This window comes from Oxyura jamaicensis, chromosome 11 (assembly GCF_011077185.1).
Source record: "Oxyura jamaicensis isolate SHBP4307 breed ruddy duck chromosome 11, BPBGC_Ojam_1.0, whole genome shotgun sequence".
In the NCBI taxonomy this organism is placed as follows: Eukaryota; Metazoa; Chordata; class Aves; order Anseriformes; family Anatidae; genus Oxyura; species Oxyura jamaicensis.
In genome coordinates this window covers 4091721-4104227 of record NC_048903.1, presented here as the reverse complement: position 1 = coordinate 4104227, position 12507 = coordinate 4091721, and the positions used below count along the sequence as shown (strand labels likewise).

At 45.3% G+C, this 12507-nt stretch overlaps 2 long non-coding RNA genes across 2 annotated transcripts in view; one reads left to right on the top strand and one right to left on the bottom strand.

Moving 5' to 3' along the window:
- Nucleotides 1–3695: 3695 nt before the first annotated feature.
- Nucleotides 3696–7169, top strand: LOC118172931. Its single transcript, XR_004753908.1, has 3 exons — nt 3696–3731; nt 4995–5135; nt 7037–7169. It is a non-coding gene; the product is annotated as an uncharacterized LOC118172931 (long non-coding RNA).
- Nucleotides 7170–7986: 817 nt separating this feature from the next.
- Nucleotides 7987–12507, bottom strand: part of LOC118172924 — an 86584-nt gene continuing 82063 nt past the window's right edge. The window contains exon 14 of the long non-coding RNA XR_004753899.1: nt 7987–8165. This is a non-coding gene — a long non-coding RNA (uncharacterized LOC118172924). The remainder of the gene's footprint in view (nt 8166–12507) is intronic.

Below are 12507 nucleotides of genomic sequence, written 5' to 3'. Positions count from 1 at the left end.
AGGTTTAAAAGTAATAAAAAAGTAGACCTGTTGGTTAGGTGAAAAATTCACTATCAGATTCCTGAGTGCAGCTTTCTTTTCATGTGCAAACTGCATTAAATGAGGCATTTAATTCAACAAATCCATAGTTCTGATCCACCAGAAATAGAGACTGGGTTAGTTCAATTTGTAACAAACGATCTCCATATGATCAAAGTCCTGAGAGCTGATTCCAACATACTGCTTAAATTAGTCTAACACCGAAGTGTTTGGCTCTGGGACAATATTTGGAATGTCTTACCAGAAGAAAAATTCCTCCGCACACATGGTTCCAATATCAGGGAATGCCAACCTTGCTTTTTAATGGGCTGACAGGGAGCCTCCGTGCTAACTTTCTGACTCCAAAAAGTTCTTGTGCTGTCACCCGCAAACCAGCTTGGATAATTTTTCCTTGGCTTCCTTATTAAAGCCTGAATGAAGGGATTGTGTGGCTTTCTTAATGTCACTTGGTCTGCTTGCCATAAATTCAAGCACTCATGATGAAAGCTCCACTTATATTTCGCTGGGAAATGGAATCAAGGAGAATGCACCCTCGTTCACAATAAATAACTAAAGTTGAGTTATTAAGTGTATTTCATATACCAGCGCCTTATTACATCAGCAGTTTAGATAATGGCTTCTTAAAAATATTTCTCCACCAAAACCCACGAACAGCGGGTCGCACATAGGCGTCCCTGTGCGCGGAAAGCAAACCAGCCGGCCACGGCAATAACTTAGGCCTGTATTAACAAATAGCGAATATTTACATTTTTACATGCTGCTGTCTGTTCAGATTAAGCAACCATCACACTAGTGGCAGCGAGCGGAGAGAGCTGTGTTGGCCCGAGCCCTGACAGAGCCCCGGGCTGGGACAGGGCTCGCTGCAGGCAGGGGGACAAGAGCTGCTTGCTCCTGAGCTCCGCCAGCCCTGGCCCCGAAGCAACCAACAACATTTTCAAAGGCCAAAGCTGGATTTCCTCTCACTTTTTTTTTTTTTTTTTTAACTATTATTATATATTTTTTATGGACCGTCTTAATGTGAAATTTGTTGCTGTAGTTAAGCCAGAAAGGTGCCAGGTACCTATGCACGTACCGTGAATGTGCACGTCGTTCTTTACATTTTTACGCCGTTATACATGCAGTGGGCTGTAATAAATTGGTGTTCACCCAGGACCAGGCAGGACTGACAGTGAGTAAAAGCCCTGATTAGCATGTTATTGTGACAACTTTGCAGTGCCCCTGGTTGGCTACCATACATTTTGGATGCCGATGAGATTATTTTTAAGTCTGGGCTAAGCATCGCTTGGTATTTCATGGCAAACAGAAGAGGAGAAGGAGGCAGAATGAAGGATGAAAGGCTGGCACTCAGAAATTCAGCAAACCCGCTGTTTTCATGGTAACTCTTCTGAACAGGTGGCTAAGTAAGCCAATTAAACAGACTTTAAGAACAAATTATGATAGTAATCCATTGTCTGGGATCATTGAAATGCGCTGGGTGGAATCTGTTCCCCAGAGCTGCCTGAATAATGAAAATCTATTTTGGTGTAATTTTATTGTTTTCCTATCTTCATTAAATGTTCAGAGAAGGAGCGCTCTTTTTTTTTTTTTTTCTTTTTCCTTTTCCTTAGGGGTGGATGGAGTGTGAAGGAGCCCGACCATCCATCCTTCGCGGTTTATGAAAAAGAGCTTGATCTTTTTTTTTTCTTTTTTTTTTTTTTTTTTTTGATATTAACACGTAAGGACATCTTTTCCTTTAAATGTAACACCAGTTTGCTAATGACATGTTAAAACTATTTTAGAGAAGGAAATTTCTAGTATAATTTGAAAACCTTCATTAACATGGTAGACATTAATGAAAAATAAATAAATCTCAAAACATTTTTGATGGAAACATTTTGATCAACAAAGTGTCTGGCAAGGGCCAGTTAAAAAGTGTGAAACACCAGAGGAACCAGCTACAGGCCCTTAGCCCCAGCGGAGGGCTCCAGGGAAGGAGCACCTCTCCAGGTTTTGTGGTCAAACCTCCTGTTGTCAGAGCTTTGCGTAGCTTAGTACGGAGGCCCTGACAGAAAGGCCTTTGAGCTCAAGCTGGTGGTGGCCAACACAAACCATCTCCTCTGCACAGTCTTGCTCAGGGATGTGCTGGAGGTGATTAAAAAGTACACCAAGTGATGGGCATCACTATGGATGTGAAGAAGAGGGCAGTGGAGAATTTAGGCCGGGGTTTTCCAGACAGCTGGGAACCATCAGCATCTGATTCTGCCCCCACACAGGACAAAAACTGGGCCACGCGACTCAGTCAGTGTTGGAGAACGACAGCCACCACCTGTCCTCAGGACCGTGCCACATGGACACCCTCCTTGCCTTCCTCTGCCCAAATCGCCAGCAGCGCCCCTTCCTCTATCAGCTGCATTGCTGCAGGTTGCTGTGGGGCTCCTTTTATTTTTTTCTTTTAAAATCTGGGACAGAAAAGAGTTCTCAGGAACTATTTCAGGCCATCGTACGGTAACGACGCCGCGTTGCCACGTAGGGCTGCATGAACCGGTGACCTAGGGACAAAATAAATTACGTGCAAGCTGAGGGCTGGCGATGGTGAGTGACAGAAGAATGGCACTCCACATTGTGTTCAAGAGATTCTGTATTCATTTAAGAAATGTGACTGTTTAGCCAATTTATTCATTTGACACGTTTCTTTTTAACCTTCTTAATTCACCATTTAGCCTACAATGGCCTTCATTAGTTTATTAGATATTCAGTGAAAGCGATTTTTTAGCATAAATACAGTTCCAGAGAGGATTACTGCACAGGGAATCTATTCTTTTAGCCTCCTTATTCGGATATCAAGTATTTGTTGAAATGGTCTCATATTTACTTAGTCCCTTAATGAAGTCTAGAAAAGCTTTTCTGCAAAGGGAATATTGTTTTGTCAAAATTAGCTTACTTAAATAGTTTTCAAAGTCATCTCAGAACAAAGATTTCAAAGATACTGCGCCAGCCTAATATTTACTTTTTACACCGTACAGTAGTTTAGACTTGCCAGGAAAAGTGCACTTGCTTTTTTGTGTTGTTTTGTTTAAATTTCTCTGTTTCTAGTTGTGAGATATATATGTCATTTCTAGGGGTATGGAACTAATTGAGGAATATGTCCTGCCCTTGTTGAGGTGAACAGGGCAGATAAATAAAAACTCCATTGGACATAAATCTCCTCCACTAACATCAAAGAAACAGGATCCTGCTAAGTGTATTTGTATAATGCAGTAATTTATGCAAAAAGCAGCTTTTGTCAGCAATGCAACAAAGCAGCTTTGATAAATGTCCCCTAATTTATTGTCATGTATCTCAAATCAAAGTAAAACATTTACAGCCTGCACAGTGAAGGAACCCAGGCCCAGGGCACTTAAAGGGTTTCTCTCCCTCTCCATCTCCACGCCCCCCCCCCTTTTTTTTTTTAAAGTACAAAAAGCTAAGTTGGGCAAAAGGTTAAAAAGGCTCTGTTTTGAATGCTAAGTACTTTATACAAATTATGGGAAAAATATTAACAGAGCTGCTTAAAGAATGAGAGAAAAGCCTGTACAAATTCAGATTAAAAAATCCACTTAGCTTTTCTCTTATGGGTGATGTTTAACAAATCATAATGCAGACACTAACTGTGTTTTACAGGGACAACCCCAGTGTCTTGTTCTGAAAAAGGAGTAAAACAGTGACTGGAAAAGGTAAGTGTTTGGCTCCAGTGCTTTCCTCCTACCAGGCCTTTCCCTCGCGGGGGACACTTTAAGTCAGCTCAAACTTGATATCGTTGAGGGAAATGCTATCACTGGCCCTGTGGGAGATTGGAAACTGGGCCCTAGAGGGGGAGAAGGCCAAAGAGCCAAAAGCTGCCTCCCCCTGAAGTGCTGCTGTTGTTTCCACGCTGCAGAAGCTCGTTGGCTTGAGCGTGTCTCAACTTCTTGGCAGAATAGCCCTACCTACACACCCAAGAGGGCCATTTTGTAATTAAAGAGCTCATTAAGTGGTGTGACTGATAAGGCACAGTCTGAAATGGGGTGGCCATGATGCAGGGGAGCACTTGGGAGCCCCTGTGTCCGGGCAGGGTGCCTCAGGCCTGGCCTCCGTCGGAAGGTGCCGCCAGGCACACGCCTCCAGCACCACGGCCCTCACGGAGCCACACGCATGTCCCACCCGGCTGCCACGGGCTGGGCAGCCTCAGGGCGGCCATGTCTGTGTCCCTAGGCCGGGAAGTGACAGGGAGAAGGCCCATGGGGCGAGGGGGTGGTAAGAGAGAAGACGGCACTGATGTGTGGGCACAGCCTCTAGCAGTAGGTCCGGCCCTGTGGCGCAATCCTCCCCGGGGATCGACATGTTGTCCATCAACTCTCCTGTGAGCACGTGGGGAGCTCGCTCGGGGAAGGCCTGGAGTCAGCTCATGGTAGGGAGAACACCGAACGCCCGGTGGATGTTAACTTAAAACTACGTGGGCTTTTCAGTCACCCAAGCTGCCTCCCAGTTAAAAAGACCCAAAGTGATGCGGCTGCTCCTCGAGCCCCTTTGACATTTAGGGGGAGCGATAAATTCCACCCTGTTTCAGCAGAGCGCTAGTGCAGCTCCACATGTCAGATTGCTTCAGAAGTAGACAGCATTTCTATGTTTTTTACTTAGAAAGCTCTGTTCATAATAAAACAAACATACAGCTTCAGGAGTCTAATATCCTTTGTGTGGAATTGTTTCAAAGTGTTTTACAACCCATCTGGTAGACTGACTTGAACCATTAGGCGTGTTCTTGGAGAAAACGCTTTATTCACACAGATAGTTGTATGTTTCTGGTATTGCAAGCCAGGAGAATGAAACTTTGCAAATCTGGGTCTGCTGCACCATAAAACAGAGACATGAGTTCACTGAGAAAGTGAAAAGGAGACATTAAAAAGGGAAAAAAAAAAAAAAAAAAAAAAAAAAAAAGTAGTTTTATTTTCTTTGTGTAGCAGTTGTGCCTGCTGAGAACAGAGTCTGCCTCATGCCAGTGCCACCACTCCTGAGAGGCCAAGTCATTGGCACGCAGAGCCCTCACTGGAAATCCCCGTGTGTGTCCGTCTGTGGTGCTGGTCTTAAGACACATTCAGATGGTAAGTCAGGATCATAATTACTAGGATTATAATTAAAATTTTATAAAAAGGATTCTGCAGCCACAATCACTGAAATAAGAGCTTTGCACTTAGCAAAGCCTAACACAGGTGCTCTGAAAGTAGTGTCTGAACCACAGGAACACCTTCGGCAGCTGCAAGGCTCGAGGGGCATTCTGCAGGAACAGGTGGGTTGTGTAAACATATTTATATATATATATATATATGTCTCGCTCTGTACATATACACATGCGTGTATATGTGTAAATAGTTATGCAGCTATGTGGACGTAGCAAATTCTGTGTACGTACATGTACAAACATATGTATAAATAGTCTCTGTATAGACATAAGCATACACATAAGTCCACATCCATATAGAAGGAGCTAGAACTATATACTGACAAGTGTGTGTGTGTGTGTGTGTGTCACATGAGATGTCCATACAGCTGTACATAAAGATGTGAATGTGCGTGTCGAGCCATGTATACCCTTATCTACGTGTCTGCCACTGTATCTGACTGCTGCCTGCATACCTTTCTTTGATGCTACAGCAAAGATGAAGGCTCCAACTGGGGGTGTGCCGGGGTGGGAATGCCTCTGCACCCCCTCAGTATTTGGGAGCTGCAACAGCATCTTTATTTTAAAATGAAACCTGTGAGGTCTAACGTGAAGCCATGCTGGCTGCTGGTCAGTTGTCCTGGCTGTCAAGGCAGGGTGTCCCCGGGAAGCTGGCAGCATGCTGGTGGCAAGAGGAGCTCACCACAGCACTGAGGGGCCTGTGGCAGTGCCACGGCTCAGGCCCCACCTGAGCAGAGCAGCCGGCAGTGGAGTAGACAACAAAGAGATGGTGAGAGGCGCAGGGCGGGTGGTGGCGAGCCCTGCCAGCTGCAGGAGCCCGCCGGGCTGCGATGGAGAAGCAGCGGAGGCTGGCACACAGGAGGGAGCTGGCTGGGGCCCGCATCTGGCCAGGATGCCAGGGAGGTCACGGGAGAGCCTCAAATTAAAGTATTTAAAATAAAGTTAGAGAGAATGCATACATGAAAAAGCGGCATGGTCAGCAGAGCTTTTCCGCAGGCCTGTCATGCCCAAGTCAGCTTCCTGCAGGTACCAGAGACACTGCTCAGGTGCAGCACCAGCACAAGGGACTTGCACCTTCCCTGCAATATGCTGCTGCCGTTTTACAGGGCTGCTGAGATAGGTCCTAGTGCGAACACACCCAGTGCCCTCAGACCCCCAGACAGTCCTCCTGGATCCTTTTTTTTTTTTTTTTTTTTGCATCGACCGGGTTTTGTGATGAAATTTTATCCTGATACGTTTAAAGCAGAGACAGCTGTGAGTAGCTGTTAAATAGACACAAACAAGAGCTTGGGCCAAAATATGCGTGTTCAACACAGCTCTTTAGCTATAAGTTGTGCTACGAGACCACAAAAATGAAGAAAATAAAACATATTAATTGTTTGAAATTGAAACACTCTCGTTTTAAAGTCAGGCACCCTTTTTAAATGTCTTATTTAAGTGTCGCGTTGATTTCTAAGTCGCTGAAGCCCCTTTATCTCAGTGCACTTATTTTGTGAGCGGTACGTTTTGACACATGGTTTTGGTTTATTATGTAATGCTTCAATAAATAAATGCAAATTACCAATAATGATCTTTATAATCTGAAACATAATAAAAATCAAACTTTTTTCACATAAATAGATGGAGAATTTTTTTTGTTGGTTCTTTGTCTCATTTTGCAAATTATTCTGTCTGACACAGATACACATTTCAAAGAAGTTCACATTCAGTGTGAGCAGGACAAATTAAAAAAAAAAAACAACAAAAAACAAAAACAAATTCCCCCCTCCATCTTGGAATGTGTCATTAAAACCACATGGATTTTAAATTCTTGTTCTCATACAGAAAATTGCATTAACAGATTTTTGACCTCAAGACTAAGCCACGTTACATGTGTGAAAGGCCCAGCATCTCTGCTCTGATCCGCAGCACCGCTCCTGCATACTGAGTAAGTAACTGCAGCCTACTGATGTAATAGCATCCTGCATATGTCTCATATTAATGGTATTTTCCTAATAGTAATAGCATTAAAAGCCTGCCTACTTTGCTATTGAGTTACCCTATTTAGGATAATTTGCCCAGAAAGACTATCCTTGAGCATGTGAACAGCCATATCATTTTATAACACTTAACTTAAAAATATCAAAATCAAAGCAAGCTGACAGTTTGATTCCAGAACTAGTATTTTTCCATTAAAAAAAAAAATCTGTTGTGTTTCTTGAATAATTTATTATCAGGATTTTTGTTGTATTTTCCACATGGAATTGATGAAGAAAAAATACTTTCTTTTCTAAAGAAAGTTTGGATGAGCGAAAATTCACACATGGAAAACAAATGAGCATCGGGAAACACTCCTCGTAGCTAATGGCTACTTGGTATGTCGCCAGAATTCATACAGATCCTTAAAATCAAGTAAATTATGCCCGTAGTGATAGCTCCCTTTCGCTGGAGTCCCACAACAAGCACCAAATGCTGGAGCGGAGCAGAACTGCCAAATTCCATTTTTCACCTCCCGATTCCTTTCAATTAAGCAGCCTCATTTCCAGCAGAAGGGCCTATGCATATTTTATGGCACCGCAGCGGGGTGCAGCCGCGCGCCTCTCCCGGCTCGCCGCCGTGCACCAGGCCCCGCTCGCACGCCGCAGGCCCTGAGGTGCTGGGCCCCGCTCGCTGCCCGCACGTGCCCATGGCCCAATCCTGCCCACGCCGAGGCCGGGGAGCTGCAGGGGGCTTTGAAGGCAGGGTTTGGCCTGCAGGAGATAAATAAGCGGCAGAGGGGAGCGCAGTCAGGCGCGCACACACGTCTTCGTTACGCAGCCTGCCGAAGACTCAGACCATGCAAAGGAAATCATCACGAAACGGATGCATTCCTCTTGTGGTCTGCTCGTTTGATAAGGGATTGCACACGTTCAAATCGCTGTTGAACGCGGAGGTTAAGAAACCTGCTGCTCAGTTAAACAACTGGTGAATTTGGCTAGAAAATTAGGATGGATTACACCAATATCGGTTAAGACTGCAATAAATATTTATAAACAATCTTCCTTGCAAAACACATCTCTATCATTCATTTCCCTGCGATGAAAAATCTGGAACAATGGAACTAATGACAACATTGTTCCAAAGTTAAATAGTATATCTAATAAGGAAAACACTAAAATGAGCCAAATTCCTTATGAACACAACAGTGAAGCAATTAAAATAAATGTGATTTTTCCAGATCAAAACTTCTGGCTGTTAATTGCTATATGGCACCTATCCTAGTCATATGAGTTTCCCTTGCAGCTGTTTTTATTTCATGATCCATGCTGAACTCCCCGGAGCCCAGGCCTGGGCTCCGACATGGAGACAGCCCGCCCAAGCACCGGAATCGCTGCCGCCAGGCGCCTGCGGTGCCTGCGGGTGCCCTCTCAGGACAGGCCTTGGAGGAGAGGCTCTGCTCTCACCATTTCATTTTGTTGGCCGTGTGGTTCCAGTGCAGAAGCTGCGTTGCCTGCTGCCCCTCCTTTTAAATCTCAGGATGACTTTTTTTTGGGGGGGGGGGGAGAGGTAAGAAGAGGCTGTCCATCAAGTGCTCCTTCCTCCTGGTGGTGCCACACTTCTAATGCTCTACATCTGACTGCTTCTCTCACTTTTTTTTTTTTTTTTTTTTTTTTTTTTTTTCCAATTTATGCCCTGCCGAGTGCAGCAGCCATGGGTAGGTGGCTGCAGCCTCGGCAGGGCCAGGGCTCTTTAACCCACCCCATGTTGCCCCCAGAGCTCAAACCACATGCTGGAAATCTGGCACACTCCAGCCGGCTCACTTGAAGCTGTATTTTAGTATCTGTGGGTTATTAATGAGATTAAAGAACTCCGTTACAGGGAATGACAACTGCAGTTTGTCCAACATTAAGCAGATATTGGCATCCTTAGGTGCAAGTCGGGAGGCAGTGATCTCAGATATTGAACGAGCTAAAGCCATGAGCAATATGATATTGATTAGACAATGGGTATTGTATTTACCCACATAGCTTTATTGGGTGAGGCTCAATGTGATGTGTTTTTATTTGGGAAACTTAAGGAAGATAATTAAAAATGTTGTAAGCAGAACCCAACAGCCTTCGTGCTTTGCTTTTTAAAAGCTGCAGATGTCCTGTCTTCTTTCTTTAAAACTGCATGCGCTCCCTCTCCACCTTCCAAAAGATCAAGGGTAATAATAACAACAATAATAATACAGTGTCCTGGAATTTTTCTACATGCCTCAAGAGAACTCTAATTTTTTCCAGAAACTGTTTTCTGACAACAGCCGCCTCTTGGACTTTTCCTGTTACCCAGTATGGATTTCCAGTGCTGTTGAGGCCAAGTAAAAATGGTGTCTTTGGATATCAGGCCTTTCATGTTGAAAACACCTCTCCTGCTAAACAGAGCCTTGTAGAGGAGAACAAAGCCAGTGCCTGGGGTTGGACTGCCCCCCGAGGAAGGAGCACCATGGCACAGAAAGCACGGCTGTTGGGAGCAGCTTTCCCCACTGCTGCCACCACAGAGCAGCGAGGCTGGTGGTGCCAGCAGCCTCACGGAGAGGAGAGAGGTGTAGAGATCTTCCACGTTCATTTTTTAATTTTTGAGCAGTGCTGAAAATCCGGTCAATCCCAGAGTCATCCAGAGAGAAGGCCTGGAGCTTAGGTAGTGCTTTGAACTCCACACATATATAACGGGCACACCCACTATGTCTCTGAACTGCAGACTGCAGGCCAGCCTCCGTGCAGGAGGCCAGCCCTCGCTGCCCTGAGCCCTGCCTCCCTGAGGCTGCCACGCCATGAGGTGCGCTGGGCAGCCTGAACCTGATGGGCACCTGGTAGTGCCATGAACCGTGGGCACCCCAGCCCAGCACGTGATGATGGGGGATGTCTTTGGGATCCTCACACCCAGGGACATCTCCACCCAGCAGTCTGAAGCACCCCCAGCAAGCATGTCCTGCCAGCCTGTTCTGCTGTTTCTCCCATCGATTGCATTCCCTTCCCCCAAGGCCTTTTTTTTTTTTTTTTTTTTTTTTTTTTTTTTTTTTTTGTAATCCCAGCAATACCACAGTTGCCAGCCCAGCATCACATTCCTGCCTTTCATCAGAAGGCTGACTCACAGCATCTTTTAGTTTGGGCTCACTTTTTTTCCGTGGTCCCTTGGCCCAGGCAGTTGCAGGCAGGCACCCAGCCCAGGGCTGAAACCAGCCCTGCATTTTTGCCATCCTCCTTGCCCCCGGGAAGCTTACCGAGGCTGTTTAACCTGAGGTGTGACAGCTTAGTGTTTCTCCTCCTTCCACGGGTGGCTGCTGCTCTAATTCCTCAGGCTTCTGGCCAGGGGGCTTTTAATTTCTTCCTCCAGTTCGGTCCATCTCTGGTGCACCAGAGCTGCTGCCAGCCCCGGTCCCACTGGGGAGGCAGCTTCTTGCAGCCACCGCTGCCCCCTCCACTCTCCAACCTGATGCTTTCCAGCTCCGGGCTTTGCAAGGGGAGGCAGAGGCAGCGTGTGCCGAGCCTCCATCTGCACCACATCATGGGAATACAAAATGGCACCGAGTCCTACTTCTCATTAGATGTGGGCAAACTTGGCTGGAGCGCAAGTGCGAAAGCTCATCTTTCTTCAGCTGCTTGTAATTCGGGCTTGAGCAAGAGCATTATTTGGGGCTTAAGTCAGTCTTCTAAGTAGGTCACAATTCTTCTCCTAGACCCAAATTCCTGCCTATGACTTCTCAGAAGCATGGATCCTTACGGTCTCTGGATTTGTGAAACACCTCGGGTGCCCTCTTATCAGCTTCATCAGCTCCTCGGATGAATCCACAAAACAAACAGTCACTAAGTTGCTGCCTGCTCAGGGTTCAGACTTGGAAAATCTCCTCTGCCTTGGGCGGCAGCCATTTCTCTGTCTCATTTGCGTGGCTGATTTTCCCATTTTAGCGATACTCCACTACTAGCGCTGTAAAAACGTAAAAGGACACAGCCTGCAACTCCTGTGGTCATTGCCTCAATGGAAGGACAAAAGGCGATGGAGACGGCCACGAAGCTCCAGCCCATATGGAGCTGGCTGTCAGAAACAGATGCAGGGCAGTCTGTGCTATAAAATGGAATTCATTTTAGTGGTGCAGAGACTGATTCCCCAAATCATCCCAGCATGTGTTAGACATTAGTCCTAGTCTTAAGTGTAGCACTATAAGGGCTTCGGACACACCCGGTGATAAAATGAGGCAGATATGAGGGAAGGGAAGGGAAGGGAAGGGAAGGGAAGGGAGCACAATGCAACACCAAGCAATACAACACAGCACAATGCAAGGATGGTTTAGAGCTCTTTGCTGCACCCATGGTAGCTTTCTGGTAGTTCTGCCTACCTACAGCAGCCCTGTGCCTGAAAATTACCGTAACTTGCTTTTTTTCAACCATGTAGAAAGAAAGAAGTTTTACCTCCCTGCCAGTGGAGGGATGAGTCTGAATAACAACACAAGTGGGAAGCATGAACCAAGCAAACGCTGTATCACTCACCAGAGGAGGAAACTTGGAGGTAAGTGTAGTTTTAGCAGGGTCATTTGGCCAGAGGCGATCAGCCATAGGGTGGGTAGAGCTCGTTAGCAGCCAGATGTTGGGGCATTTCTCTGCATCACAATTCCAGATATTTTTTTTCCCTTGATTGCAGCTTTGGTGTGTGTGCAGTGGTGGAATGTTGGAGCTGGATCAGAGCTTGGTTCTGTGGTCACCTTTGTATCACTGAAACGAGCTGAAGTGCTATTTTACAATGGATTGCAGGATGCCCACAGCTTTTATGTTGTATTTTTGTTTCTGTGAGGTTATTTTTCACTTCCTCTTCTGAATAAAAAGAAAACAAAATGTTAAATATCTAATTGAATGGACTGTTGGAAAAGGTGCATAGAAAGGTCTAGCATGTGAACTTCTGTGAAGCAAATGCCTTTGTTTCCAAACAGGCTAGTGATAGCAAATATTTATTGACATTTTCCTTCCACAGGGGCGTTAACAATTATAATTTGCTAGTACGTACCTCATGAGTACTTTCAGGTTTTGAACAGAACATCTGCTGGTCAAAGATGAAAAAAAAAAAAGTTGAAAAAAATCTATTTTTCCAGGGTTATGAATCTAACGGCATCACAAATTATCGCTAGGAAAACAGTTCAAAAGCCTGAACTTGCACTTGTGGAAAAAGGAACACAGATAGAGGAAACAGATAAATACGCGTCGTGTTGGTAGGCTTTGTTTTCTGAAATGATGTATTGTTCCGGAGAAGCGGTTAACAAACAAATTATTGTCTGCGTCCAATACAGCCAGATCTTTGGTTCCACC